The sequence below is a fragment of the Aphelocoma coerulescens genome, chromosome 1A (genome assembly GCF_041296385.1).
Source record: "Aphelocoma coerulescens isolate FSJ_1873_10779 chromosome 1A, UR_Acoe_1.0, whole genome shotgun sequence".
NCBI lineage: Eukaryota > Metazoa > Chordata > Aves > Passeriformes > Corvidae > Aphelocoma > Aphelocoma coerulescens.
The window spans coordinates 79,497,198-79,510,735 of record NC_091014.1 but is presented as its reverse complement, the minus strand read 5'-3'; the positions used below and the strand labels follow the sequence as shown (position 1 = coordinate 79,510,735).

Below are 13,538 nucleotides of genomic sequence, written 5' to 3'. Positions count from 1 at the left end.
AACCCAGTATGCAATATCTGTTGAGTGAGTGTTGCTCTTGATGTTGGCTCAGAGAGTGAGGGCTGGGAGAGCACGCTGGGCCCTTCTGTCTTCACCTCATGCACTGCTCTTCCTCTTGGCTTAACTCTTGCCAGGACCCAGGGCAGCACAGAAAGGAACCTGGTGGAGGTGAGCAATTTTGGTTTGCTGCCAGTTTACCTGTTAGCATATCCCATCACAGCCGGACTTTTTGGATGGATAAGCTCCTGGACAACAGACTGCTGAAAATCCCATTGCATCGGTTTGGCATTAACTCTCCAAGCAGAAGAGTATGTCCAGCAGTGGTACTTAGGTGTGTTATGAAATATAATAGACAAAGCCCCTAACATCCTGCAGCAAACAGGATTTGCTTTCTGCTCCAAGTTTTATAAATCCTATGAAATGCTGATGTGGTAGCCTGGATATTATTCTGTGGTTGCTTTATTTGAATGAAAAGAGAATTCTTATCTCATTAATATAGTAGGAATATGAATAATAAACTTAGGCTGCAAAACCTTATTCCTTCTGGCATTCATTCTCTTCTCTTTTGTCCTTCCATTCTCATTTTCCAGGATCACAAAGATTTTTGATCACAGACTTTAAACTTGCTGTGAAGAAGGTGTATCTGTAATGGGGAGATGGAGAGCACAGAGTGAGAGGAAACCTCACAGTATTTTTGCAAACTCTGAAGTAGTTAATTGTATTGCCATTTTAGGCTAGGCTCTAAACAGGCAAGTGTGGCTTGGCTCAAATCCCAGCACTTTCCCTTGGGACTTCTGCTTCCAAGGTACTTATAGGCATGTTTTTCAAAAGTAGTGAAGTTGTAAACTTTTGGGGTTGAGAGTTATCAGTGTACTTAGATGACAGGCTGTCTTAAAACTACTTCACAGATTATTTTTGCCTTGTGTGGTGAGCAGACTGGAGTTAACTTGGAACAAGGCCAGTTACAGCCCTGGACTTTGTGAGAGAAGACTTTGCCATGTTAGGGACCTGCTCCAGAGAATCCCATGGGAGACAGTCTTAGGGAGCTTTGCAGGAAAGGACTTTGGGATTCTGGTACAAGCTGCTTTAGGTGACAGTGATGCTGCTGTGAGCAGGGGTTCAGACCAGATGATTTCCAGGGGTGCTGTCCAACCTCAGCAATTCTGTGCTTTGGTATTAGCATGCATTAAAAATAGATTAAAAGGGTATTGAAGAATGAACTGCCCTGGGCTATTTTTGGAGCCCAGGAAGTCATAAACACACACAGCCCTCATTTCCATCCCAGGAGACATTGCTCTGGGAACTTTTCCTATAGAACAGTGTGTAGCACATAAACTGTACTGTAATGTTTCAGAGCCCCAGACCTGAGGTCTGATGCTCTCCTAGCAACGTAGAACCTGGAGCTTTGTGAGTGATTGGGGTCAGAGGCACATAAAGGACAGACAATAAACAACTTTTGGCAAAATGCAGTTGAGAGGACAGCTGCTTTCACTTGCCTTCAGTTTTGGCAGAACATGCTAGAAATGGGTATTTTGATATATGTGGTTAGGTTGTGTAAGGTAGTACACTCTTACCATTATGGAAAAGGACTGACATTGAACAGAGTCAGGGGAGCTTGGTAGGAATCACACCAGGAGCCTGTGGAAAAGGTCAGTAAAACTTAGTAAAGAGACTAAGAAGGATGAAATCTCAGGTCAGCATGTAAATAACCGATGTCAGATGGCATTTTCAGTGAATATTTATTCTGGAGCCAGTACAGGAATTACTGTGTGAGTTTCCTGTACTGAATTACACAAGAGGCAGATTGGACAGTTGTTAGGGTTTCATTTGTCCTGAGTTCATTAGCTGGATGAGTGCTGGGCAGTAGGAAGCCCTCTTCCTTGGCTTATGGAAATTTCCAGTGCATTGGAAAAGAATGATAATTTTGCAATCGGTCCTTGCAAGCCACCTTAAGCAGTGGGAAGGGCAATTTTAATGCTCTGGTAGAAAGCTACAGCACAGTTAAATATTCCACTGAAACAGGATAGCTCTGTGCGGCACGCTGGCCCAGCTCCAAGGCAACTAACCCGGCTGTCTCCTGCTGGGTGAAGGATCACCTCCTGGAAGCCCTCAGGAATGCCTGCTGGTGGCAGGGATTGCTTGTGGAAAACAGGGGCCCTGCAGCAGCATTTGGCTGGCCCCTGCAGTCTGGGCTCTGCAAAGTTCAGCTGCGTCTCAGCTCATGAATGGCTCTGAGTTTGTTCTGTCTGGGGCAGAAGCTTAGCAGAACTCAAACCAGGAATTTCCCAGTAAATAATTTTTCAGTTCCATTGAAGTTTTGAAAGAGCAGTAGAAGTGGTTCCCCTGATTTTATGAAATTTAGGGCAGTGTGATAAAACACTAGACCATCACACGGGTTTTACCAATACAGAAGGTAGCACAGAAATGAGTTGAATTTATAATACAGCTTAAATGTCATTCACAAAGTGCAGCGATAGCACAATTTTACCATCATATTTCAACTGTTAAAGCATTTTGTGTTTCCAACTCCCAGCAGCAATAATAATAATAATAATAATAATAATAATAATAATAATAATAATAATAATAATAATAATAATACCTATTTAAGCTGCATCATAGTGAAAAAAAAAAAGCCCCAACAATCTGCAGCAACTCAAACTCCCTTATATAGGGAGAGAGTGACAGAAGATATAGTATATAAGGGTTTTTTCCCTAAGAATGTGGATCTGTTTCCGCTTGGTGTTCAGAAAGGATCTACACTTGGAATCAGCTAAAAATGAGCGATGCAGTTTAACAATCGCTGGCACTTCAGATAAGAAAGATCTTCATCAGCTTCAAAAGCCCTCTCAGTGAGGGGTGAGCCTACGGATCAGCTAAGAGCAGAACAGTTGCTTTGTTTCTCCTCTTTCTGCCCTAAGTGCGTGCGTTATTACTGCGTGTACTTTGCTAAAGCAACCTGAACCTTCTCTATCAGCCATTAAAAAGTCCTTTAAACTGCTCGAATCATAAACCTCCCTGGTTCTCAGCTGTGCTGTGCCTTACACAGGGGTCTTATTTGTGCTTCCTATGATGGTCTGTCTGCACATCTGCAGATGTGCTCATTGTGAGCAGATGACAGCAACCCACTGGAGTCTTTAGAGGAAAGTTCAAGGATGGCGTTCCACGCACGAGCAGGAGGGCAAGGCAGGGCAGAGCCCAGCCGAGCCGAGCCTGGAGGGGCAGAGCCGGGCGGGGCAGAGCTGGGCCGGGCTGGGGGGACGTGTCGAACCGAGCCGGGCTGGGCGTGGAGTTTGGGGGCTGCTGGTGCCCCAGGGCCCCTTGGCTCGGTCCCGCTCCGCAGGAGGGGTGGGCCAGGGGCGTCTCCCGGCTCTGCCGCCCGGAGCATCCTTCCTCCATCCCTCCTCCATCGTCATCCCTCTCCCTGCTCTGGTGGGTTTTAAGGATCTTGGGGAAAAAGTTGGGCTCTGGTATTGCAAAGAGAGAAGCCCTGGGATGCTCAAAACAAATGAACTTTTAAGATTTACAGAGCAAACTAAAATTGTTCTTTTTGCCTCGTCTTGTGTGGTGCCTCTTAAGTCTTCTTGAGAAAGTCTTTAATTGAAAGACACCACATTAAAAAATTATCCCAAGTGAGAGTGGAGTCTGTCCCAGTTTAGCAGGCTGAAAATATTCAGTAAACGCAATAAATCTTCTTTCAAACAGTGGGGTTTACGCGTGAGTGTCTTAGCAGGCTAGGGTAGTGGTAAACACAGGCTCACTCTTTCTGTCTCTCTGGATAGGTGGGTATGGGTTGAATATCAGCAAAGGGTTTTTCACTCAGAGGTTTTTTGGGCACCGGAACAGGCTCCCCATAGGGCAGTGGTCACAGCACTAGCCTGACAGAGCTCAAGGAGCATTTGTACAAGGCTGTCTGGGATTCTTGGGGTGTCCTGTGCAGGGCCAGGAGTTGGACTCGGTGATCCTTGTGGGTCCCTTCTCACTCAGAATATTCTGTGATTCTGTGGGACAAAAAGTAGTTTCTGTGAACTCCCCCCGGTTCCTGCTTTCTTAATTATTTTTGTCAAGTGTGTTGCACTTGACAAAAATAATAACTTGACAGGCTGGTTTGAGATCCAAAGCAGGACATTTGATGTGGGAGTTAGTTCAGAAAGAGGAGAAACAATATTTCAGAAGTTCATGTTTTGGAATTATGTCACTGGGTAAGAGCTCTGTAAAGAGAGTTTACACAACCCTGATTTTTCCTCATAGCAACCCATGTTGTGTAAATAAAGCTGTCCCAGAAGCAAATGTCTGTGCTTTGCAGCCTGACCCATTGCACAGCATGCATTTTCTTGGAGGCAGGATGCCTGAAGGGAGGACTAGCAGCTTGTTTTGTCCATGTGAGCTTTGAGCCTGTGTCATGGAAGAGCTTGAGCTAGCTCTTGCCCCCTTAGTACTCTGAGGCTTGGTATGGTTTTTAGAGGCATAGGTATATAGGATTTCCCATTACTTATCAAAATGTTAGCCTGTCTTTGCATGTTTGTCTGCCCTGACTAGCAGTTGGTATTTGATGATGATTCAGAGGAAATCAGTGTTACAAATCTCAGCTTTGCTAAATAGAGATGCTGGTGTCAGGTTGCATGCACAGTTCCTCTGCTAAAACAGATGAAGGCTGGCATTTAGGCTGGGAGGCCAGATAGAGCTTTGAGCGTAGATTTGGTGGTGTCAGCATCTGATGAGAAATCTCAGACATTCTTGAAGAATATCCTGATATTCCAGTTGCCTTTTGCTGCCATTTTAATCAATGTTTGATCGTGTTTATAGCAGCCTTCCAGTACCTAAAGGCGGCCCACAAGAAAGCTGGAAAGGAACTTTTGATGAGGGCAGGTAATGATAAGACAAGAGAGAATAGCTTTAAACTGAAAGAAGGCAAGTTTAGATTAGCTATTAGGGAGAAATTCTTTACTGTGAGGGTGGTGAGACACTGCTACAGTCTGCCCAGAGAAGTTGTGGATGCCCCATCCCTGGAAGTGTTCAAGACCAGGTTGGATGGGGCCCTGAGCAGCCTGGTCTCATGGAAGGTGTCCCTGTCCACAGCAGACGGGTGGGAACTGAATGATGTTGAAGGTCCCTTTCAGCACAAATCATTCAGTGATACCTAAGTCTGAACTAGAAGTTGTAGTTTCGGATCTTGACTCAAAATTGTGGAGGTAAACTTGTACACAGGGATCGCACCCAGGTTCCTGAAATTCTTGGGAGTAGTTTTAGAGCCCCATCCAAACCCCAGTAACGTTATTAGAAGAGCTTCATCTGACTCAAAGTGCAATCATCAGATTGTTTCTAATGTGACATACCTAGAGAGCAGTACCAAAGCAGTACCTCAGTCACTGCACTGCCAGTTCCTCTTTGTTATTTTAGAAGACTTGTTACATTGCTCTAGGTTTGATGTTCATCAGTGTGCCTGCTTCTGATTCCTCCTCAGCAGTGCTGTTGGAGAGCTGCTGTGCTATCCCACAGTCAGAGGGGCTTCTGTCTTCAGGGCTTTTTTTGATGTCAGAGCAGGGTGTCCCATGCAGAGCCACGAGCAGAACGGTCCTTCTGCTGTCCCCAAGAACGCAGGCAATCGAAAGTAATTTAAACAAACCATAAGATACTTGTGGGGTGGCCTGCAGGAGAGTTGGCTTCCTTGCCTTGAGGTCAGGTCAACCCTACCTGCACCATTTCTGGCAGGTATTTGTCCAGCCCCTTCTTTATTTTCCTCTGCCCAGAATCATGTCCATAGTCTGCCTCCAGGCACCACTGAAACTGAAAGTGTGGGGCGGTAATTTTGTTGCAATGCTCGCAGAGACCATGGAAACGATGCATTTCAGCAGGAGGTGACTTCAGGGGGAGAAATGGCTACAGCAGCTTTGAGCAAAATGGCAAATAGAAATGGCAAGTGAATGTAAGCAAGGTGTGGGGGTTTTTCTCATGGAACCAGTGAATGGCATTTTCTACGGCACAAAGTTCCACAGAACTTGACTGAAAATCAATCTGCAAGAAAATATTTTGGGAATGCTGCATCTACATGGAAGTGGCAAGCTATTGAGCCTCAGGGAAGTCCCCACCCAAGATAAAAAATAATGCATTATCTATGTTTGGTAAAGCAGTAGCAAATGTTGACTTGAAGGTCTGTTGCTCAGTAGATGTTCAGCTTCACATCCTAGACAGCTCCTGTATTTAAAAAAAAAAAAAAAAGTCTTGGAAAGCTCTTTGGGCAGTCTGTGTGCTGCAGTGTTTGGATCCGTTGAGAAAAATGCACTTACCAAAGCTTTCTGAGAGCCTTGTGGATGACCTTGTTGAGCTCTCTTGGCTAGTCCTGTTGCAGAAAGAAAAACAGATGGCAAAGACTGCTGAGCATAAAATTGCCATTTTCTTTCTTCGTTTTTGTATGTACCTCCCCATGCTCAGGGGAGGCAAGCTGCCTACATATGTTAGTTCTTATTAACTGCATTTATTCAGGTCCCGTGGACATCAAAGCAGCAGATCTGTTGGTGGTTGAAAGCATTTAGAAACATGCATCTCTTTGCAAAGTAAGTCCTCACTGCAGTACATGTGAATAAAAGCAAGCAGGAAGCCTGCCAGGTCTGTGTCCGAGTGCAGTGCCTGTGATCTGTTGCACTGAGGCACTGATAAATGGAGGCAAGCTTCAGCTTTTAATAACTTGTTGCCTCAGTGGAACAGGCCTTTGTTGCCTCTCCTGCCTGTAAGGGCACGGCTTCACCGGTGCCCCCAGATGACGGGGAGAGTGCCAGGAATACCACTTGCAGTGATCAAAAACATGGTGGAACATCTGCTTTTCATGCTAGTCACCTTGAGGTTTAGGTAGGAATTTTCTAAGTTGTTACTATTATTTGTACTGAAAACAAAATACAGCAGACAGCAGAGTGTGAGTCAGCAGTTGAGGATGTGGTCACTGGGAGTGAACTGGTAGAAACCCATGCAAGTGTTCCACGATTAAAGGTATTTTTGAAACAAAAATAATGCCTAATGTTACAGTTCACCATCAAAGTAGCAAATTATTTTTACCTTAGAAGCAGGAATAAAAATCAAAACCTAGCCTCGTATACAAACACCTGGCTCTGTGTTCCTCTCACAACCTGCTAGGTTTTCCAAGTGCTCCAACTACTGAAGTTTGAGCGAGGCAAATCTCACACCAGTAAATGCTTTGATGCAAATGCCATATTTTAAAGATAATGACTGGCAAAAGGCTGGCTTGGTAAGAGTGATTCCATGGTGAGAGCTACTCAAATACCCTTACTCTTGGTATGCCTGGAAGCAGCCCTCTTTGACACTGGCCGTAGCTGCTTTGAGAACTCTATAGCTGTGCATGAAGACTGTAAAAACAGAGAGACTGCTCTTCGTGGCAATATTGTACAGAGAGGCAGACACAGAGGCAGCCCGTGTGCAGCACAGCGTCTCAGGGACAAGCACACCATAATTGCAGCACAATTGCCATGCCTTCTGTAAATTAGAGAGTGGAACTTGCCAGCAGTTAAGGGTTTTAACTGCCCAGCTATCATGGCCATAATGCTGAAAATGTATTTTACGATTTAAAAGCTTCTATATGTGTTTTATGTGGTTTAAGATGGCCCATGGAATACGCAAGAGGGTAGCAGACTAGATAGCATTTCTCCCTGCTTTGCTGCAGAAGTTAGCAGTGCCAAAATAATGTGCTTTTATCTTATGCTGCTGAAAGCAGCAGTAGGTGCTCTTCTGCTCAGTCTTCATTTGAGCCACTGTTTCTTCCTTCCCCTGAAAAACAAAGTGCTCTGCTCTTCCCCCTTCCCCAGTCTAATCCTTGAGGACTCCTCAGTGCAGTTTGGCAGAGGAGAGGAAGGTGTGGAGGGATCAATTGCGTGGTTGAAGAGTTGAGGATGGGCAGGAGAGGACACAGGGCTCTCGTTGGCAGCAGTTGCCTCGGGCAGGGGGTTCTGACTGCCCAGCCAAAGCGGGGCCTCTGTGGCTGGGCTCCTCAGCTGGCTGCTGGTCACAGCCACCCTCCCATGCTGGCGTGAACTCCTGAACCTCCTGTGCCTTCAGCGTGGCAAGTGCAGACAGGCAAGAGTTTGCAATTGTTTTGCTCCAGTACATTCTGGGTTGAAACAGAGGCATTTCTGGAGCTGGCATAGGAGCTCAGCCCCATAATTTTGAAGAATAGTGCAGCACCATGATGATCTTTCTCACTCAGATCCAGCACTGCATCTGCATGTGTGCATATCCTCACTGAGCTTTCAGACAGCAGGCAACATTTGCTAGATAATCTTTTGGCATGGCTGGCTTTAGTGATTTAACTAGGGCAATGGAAAATTTTAGTGATAGAAGCAAGATTTTAATTATATTTTCCACAAAACTGGTTGGTGCCCCAGCCATTGCTTATCAGTTCCTCCTTGCTGCATGAAATACATTTCCTATACTTGTGGGGAACAGCAGCAAGGTATTAAATTGTGTGTGAGTCTGGCAGTGAGACTGCGTTAGTGCCCTGGGTAGTTAATGTCTGCTTATTTTCTTCTCCTTCCCAAGTGCAGTGCTCTGCCTTTTCCTCCGTCATACTCCAAGTACTTTTAATGTTCTGCAGCTTATTGTCAGTGTGCAAAGCCATTCACAGAGCAGTGAATCAGAGTTGTACCTGGAGGAAGAATGGGGTAATTTATTCCTGCACACAAGGTTCCTAACTTGAGATTTATCCCTGGAGGAGGTCAGCAATCTCATTTGTGGGTTCTTCACTAACCAGAAATGGAAAGGTTTGCAGGACTCCTTCTGTAGCACCGGGTTTCATGCTCCTTGAATCCTTTTAACTGCAGAAGTGTTGTTCCAATCTTGACCTGAGGACAAGGAGTTCACTCTTTTCTGTCTATCCTTTTAATTGACTTAATCAAGTAATCAAAGAGACTCTCTTGGCCTGGCCCTACCCTTGAATGGGAGTTTTTTGGCAGTTTCTCTGACCCTGTCTTGTGATTCATGGCTTGACCTAACTCGCCCTTACGTCCAGAAACTGTTTGCTATCCCTTTTCACTGTATCCTTCACCCACATCTCTGTTTCTAGAAGGTCAGTTTACACCTCATCTTCATGATTTTTGCACTTGGTGTTGTGGGGCTGCGTTGGTGTGTGTGCTAGGCCAGGAGATGGGTGTTGCTTCCCCTGCAGAGCGGCACCAGCAGTAGGGTTTGCTCTGGTCAGGGTGTGTGAAATGCATATCAAACTCTCTAAATGCCTTCTTGTGTTCAGTTTCAAGCAGCCTTCCCCAGCATCTTTTGGACTAGTATGTTTGCAAGGCACCTAGTGGTAGTGTCTGGGGGTATTGGGTATTGCACCTGCATACCTGTTCAGCCAGGAATAACACTGGGAGAGACCTCAAATAGTCCCATGGAATAACAGTAAGTTGAAAATACTCAATCAGGATAAGAGGAGAAATAAGACCATCCAAGAGAGGGTTAAAATATCAAGCCATGTTGAGGGGTCTGTGGATGCTGGGGGTAATGGAGAACAAAACCCTGCTTCATTCCTGCCAGTTTCTTTCTTGCCCTATCCTTGCAACAAAAAGAAGAGGAGAAGGCTCTCAGATAAGAAGGAAAATGCTTTTGTGCAAAACAGCCTGTGGACCTGCTCTTTCATGAGGCTGCTGAGTGAAATCATTTAGCAGGGTTACAAAAGGGCTGGCTAGCATGTGGGTGTTAATAGCATTTCCAGCTATGTAAGCAGCAGTAACAATGGCAGAGTAATCAAATCTCATCTTTCAGAGGGGAAGTTGATCACCTGAGTGGGTCTGGGATTTCCCCTTGCACGATTGCCAGGTATCTCCACAGGCTAATTGAAATGTTGAGTGCTGTCTGGGGCCGGGGGCATGGCAGTGGCAGGCTGGATCTAATCTCTGAACACACAGAGCAGCTCTGGTCACACTCCTGCCCCGAGGCCTGATAGCTCCCTGGGTACTGCTGTCTCTTATCTCTGGCTGCGGCTTTCTGCTTTTTTCATTTTTATTTTTTTTCCTCTTGAACTGGGCTTCAAGTACATTGCTGTGGCAGAGTTTTTACTGTTGGGTGAGAGCTCTCCATCTCCACTCACAGCTTCCTTCGCTGACTTTTAACCCGAGAGCAGTAAAAAGCATGGCTGAGAAGAGGCAGCCATGGCCCTTGTGCCTGACCAGACCCTAGGCAAGACTTATCTCCATCTTATTTTCTCTTGGTACAGCTTTTTTGTCTCTTAATGTTTGATTCACTGGATCTGTGGGCCACTGGCTCCAGACTGGCTGCCTCTGGTGGGGGTTTCTGCTGTAGGACGCAGCATCTGTCTCAGCCTCCTCTTCAGGTTCTTTGCCTTTTCTTTGTATTCACCCGCCCCTTATTCCCAGTAGGAAGCTCAGGTCCTGAGGGCTTCCCATCTTGAATCCAGAGTAGCAGCTGAGGGTCAGCTCTGCTGGGCATTTGAGTCCTCAGCAGGCATCTGCCAGCCAGCCTGGTGGGAACAGGGAGAAAAAGGACCACTTTTGTCTGAAGAAGAAGCACCTTCATGTTTTTGGGCAGTGGCTGATCCCTGTGAGACTGGAACCTTGGACCACTAGGGTGCAAAAGTAGAAAGAAAGATGGGCCTCTGCTTGTAGAGAGGAGATCAGACTGATGCCAAGGAGGGAGCAGTACGTGGCAGCAAGGCTGGCTGCTGCTTCTGGCAAGCTGTGCCTGTGTCAGTGTTGCCTTCCTTGGAGGTGTTTGAGGTGAAAAAATAGCCTTGGAAAACAACTGGTGTGCTTGGGGAAGTGATGGGAAATGCTTCAGGAAGTGATACCCAGAAGGGAGAAAGGCAAGGAGCTGGCTGGTGCATCTGTCTGACAGGCTAATGCAGCAATGCCTGGCCCAGCATCTTCCCCTGGCTTTGGGACAGGCTCTTCCCAAGCCTTTGATTTCTGCCTTCATGGTTTTTTTGCCTTTGCACATCCTAGCCAGAGCTGGTTTTGTAGAGGGACTGGAGCAAAACCATCAAAGCTAATAGTTCTGGCATTCCTTCTTAGTAACACTGAAGTGTTTGCTGAGGTATTTTAGTTCTTGACTCCTGCTTTTTCCAGGCGTAGGCTTGTTGACTTTAAGTAGCCATCGAGAGTGCTCGAGCCAGTGAGCAGTGCTCATGGAGAGCTTGAGGACAGGCTGAACCTGTGGTAGATCACCTCGCTCAGGTGCTCCTGAGACAGGGCAGTGGATGTGGCCCCAGGGCTCCGCTCTCCAGCTGTCACACAGGAGTGGAGACCTGCAAGGCCATGTCTTGAATCCTGTGACGTGCTGTGGAGAAAACCTTGGTGAGCAGGTGGCCTTGGGAGGTGTTCTGACTGCAGGAAGCTGCAGGAGATCTGTCTTTTCTGTAGTTTCTTCCCTTTAGTGAGGAAAGCATGGGGAAAACCAGGTCCTTCTCCAATGGTGTCCTGTGGAGACCCCCAGGGAAAAGCCAGTCTTTTCAGAAGGAACTGGAGTGCCAAGAACTTTCTCTAAGGGGAGTGTTGATCCTATTTTATTCTGAAAATCATTTCCTACCACGCTGAGGAATTGGCTTGCCAAAGTGCAAATTACCCAGCAAGGAAATCACTGCCTCCAGATTAATTCGTAGCTCCTTTGTCTGTTCTGTGCTTGGCTGATGTGTTAGGTAAATATTTGTACAACACGGAGAATTGCCTCCCTTTCTTCTCTTTTCCAAGGGTCAAAGAAATGTCAGCCTTTGGCACTTCTGTGCAGCCAGGCTTCTGTGTTTGCCAGGAGGCAGGCTCCGTGCCAGCCATGGAACAGCCAGAGTGGCTGTGGTGGCCAGCACCCTTCCCAGCAGAGGCAGCTTACTGATGCTTCATCCTGAGCTTAATCCACGGGGCAGTGGAGTGCTGAGTTTAACAATGAAGCCAAATAACCTTTCCCTTCTGCACAAAAGAAAATGACCTGCTTCTCTTGGCATCCTCCCTCGGTGAATCTCCAGGGGTGAACTGACTTCTGTTGCCTTTTTTTCCCCCCTAATTTTCTTGGTTTCTCTCTAGCCAGCTGGGCTTCAGTGATCCTTGTAGCTGCCTTGCAAGTCAGGATATTCTATGATTCTGTGATACTGGGTGTATTCTCTGAAAAAAAAGCCTGTTGTCCTCTCCCACTATTATAAGGAACCCTCTAAGTAGCAAGTGCTGAACTTCACATGAACTACAAAGTCTGTTTCAGCCCCATTCCAAGTGGGGCCATGTGTCCAGTTGCAGGGTTGCAGGACACTCACATATAGTGGTTTCTGCCTCATTGCTCTGAACAAGGGGGAAACTCACCAGTTACATGTAAAATTATGTAAAGATAAAGGAATTTCTCCTTTTTTCCCATGACGGTCAGTCTCTGAAGCACAAGTTGTGCTTAGCTGCATTAATCAGTAGATTACTCACCCAGTGTCTGAAAAATCTTCTGCAGCAGACAAGTACTGACCTTGATATTTTTAGTCATAAACTTAAACGATTAGCTTCAAATCAGAATCTGGGGGTGAGAATATCTCAGTCAGAAATTTGTGACTGTTCAGTATCTAACAGGGCCTGAATGAAACCCACACATCTGAGCCAACACCCACATCAGGAAAGCAGGACACCCTAGTTGCCTCTGAGCCTTGTCTCTCACTTCAATCTCTGACTACTTTCATATTCCTCACATTTCTTGCACTTTCTTTTTGTTAACTGCCCCCTTTGATCAGCACACCAGAGGAGGCAGCTTCAACATCTTCACTTTCTGCTCACCTCTGTCCGACCCTGTGGGACCCAGATTCAGGAGCAAGTGGAGACAGAGGTTTTCAACCCTATTTGTAGTTACAATAATGGGCCGAGAGCTTAGCGCAGCCAGGGAGGGGGATCTGGCAAAGGGCTGTCTGTGAATTCTAGTTCCTGGGGTGGTTTGGGGTTTGCCTTGGCCTCTGTGTAGCCCAGAGCTGTTTGGGGGATGATCTAAGCCATGTGGCTTGTAAAAGCCCCCTCCAAAGCAAATGGATGGAGCATGCCTTGCCTAAGGCACAGCAGGTCTCCGGTGCTGCTGGTTGGGTGGGCAAGGTGCAGGTAGGTGGGGTGGGTGAAGGTGGCTGTGCTGGCTATGAAACAGCAGATGTTTCCCCAGCAGTGGGCTGTTCGTCCCCCTCAGAGCACGTTCCTGCCGCCTCTGGCTGTAGGAATAGTGTAGAAGGCTCAGACCATTCACCTGAACGCTCAGACCTGAAGCTGTCGGGGTGGTTCCCTGTATATATCAAGGCAGCCAATTTCTGTGGGCATCCTAGAGCTTTGGGGAGGAGCTTCTTCCAGTTTTAAAGAAAATGGGGAGAGAGCCTGGCTCTGCTCCCTGGTGTGTGGGTGCTGAGCTGGGCTGCCACCAGCCTGGGAGAAGCCGGGGCTGGTGGAGGTTTTGGCACTTGCCCCTCAGGCTGGAGCTGTTGTGTGGTGTGGGCACAGCACTGAGCTGCTGGCAGGCTGGTTAGTTGCTGATTAAGTGCCAAAATGTTTATCAGATCTGAAAACCACAGAGTGTGAGGCACTGTA

At 46.7% G+C, this 13,538-nt stretch overlaps 1 protein-coding gene across 1 annotated transcript in view; it reads left to right on the top strand.

Annotated features, from left to right (window-relative positions):
- B4GALNT3 (beta-1,4-N-acetyl-galactosaminyltransferase 3) overlaps positions 1-13,538 on the top strand; it is a 64,433-nt gene that overhangs the window by 25,331 nt on the left and 25,564 nt on the right. The window lies entirely within an intron of this gene.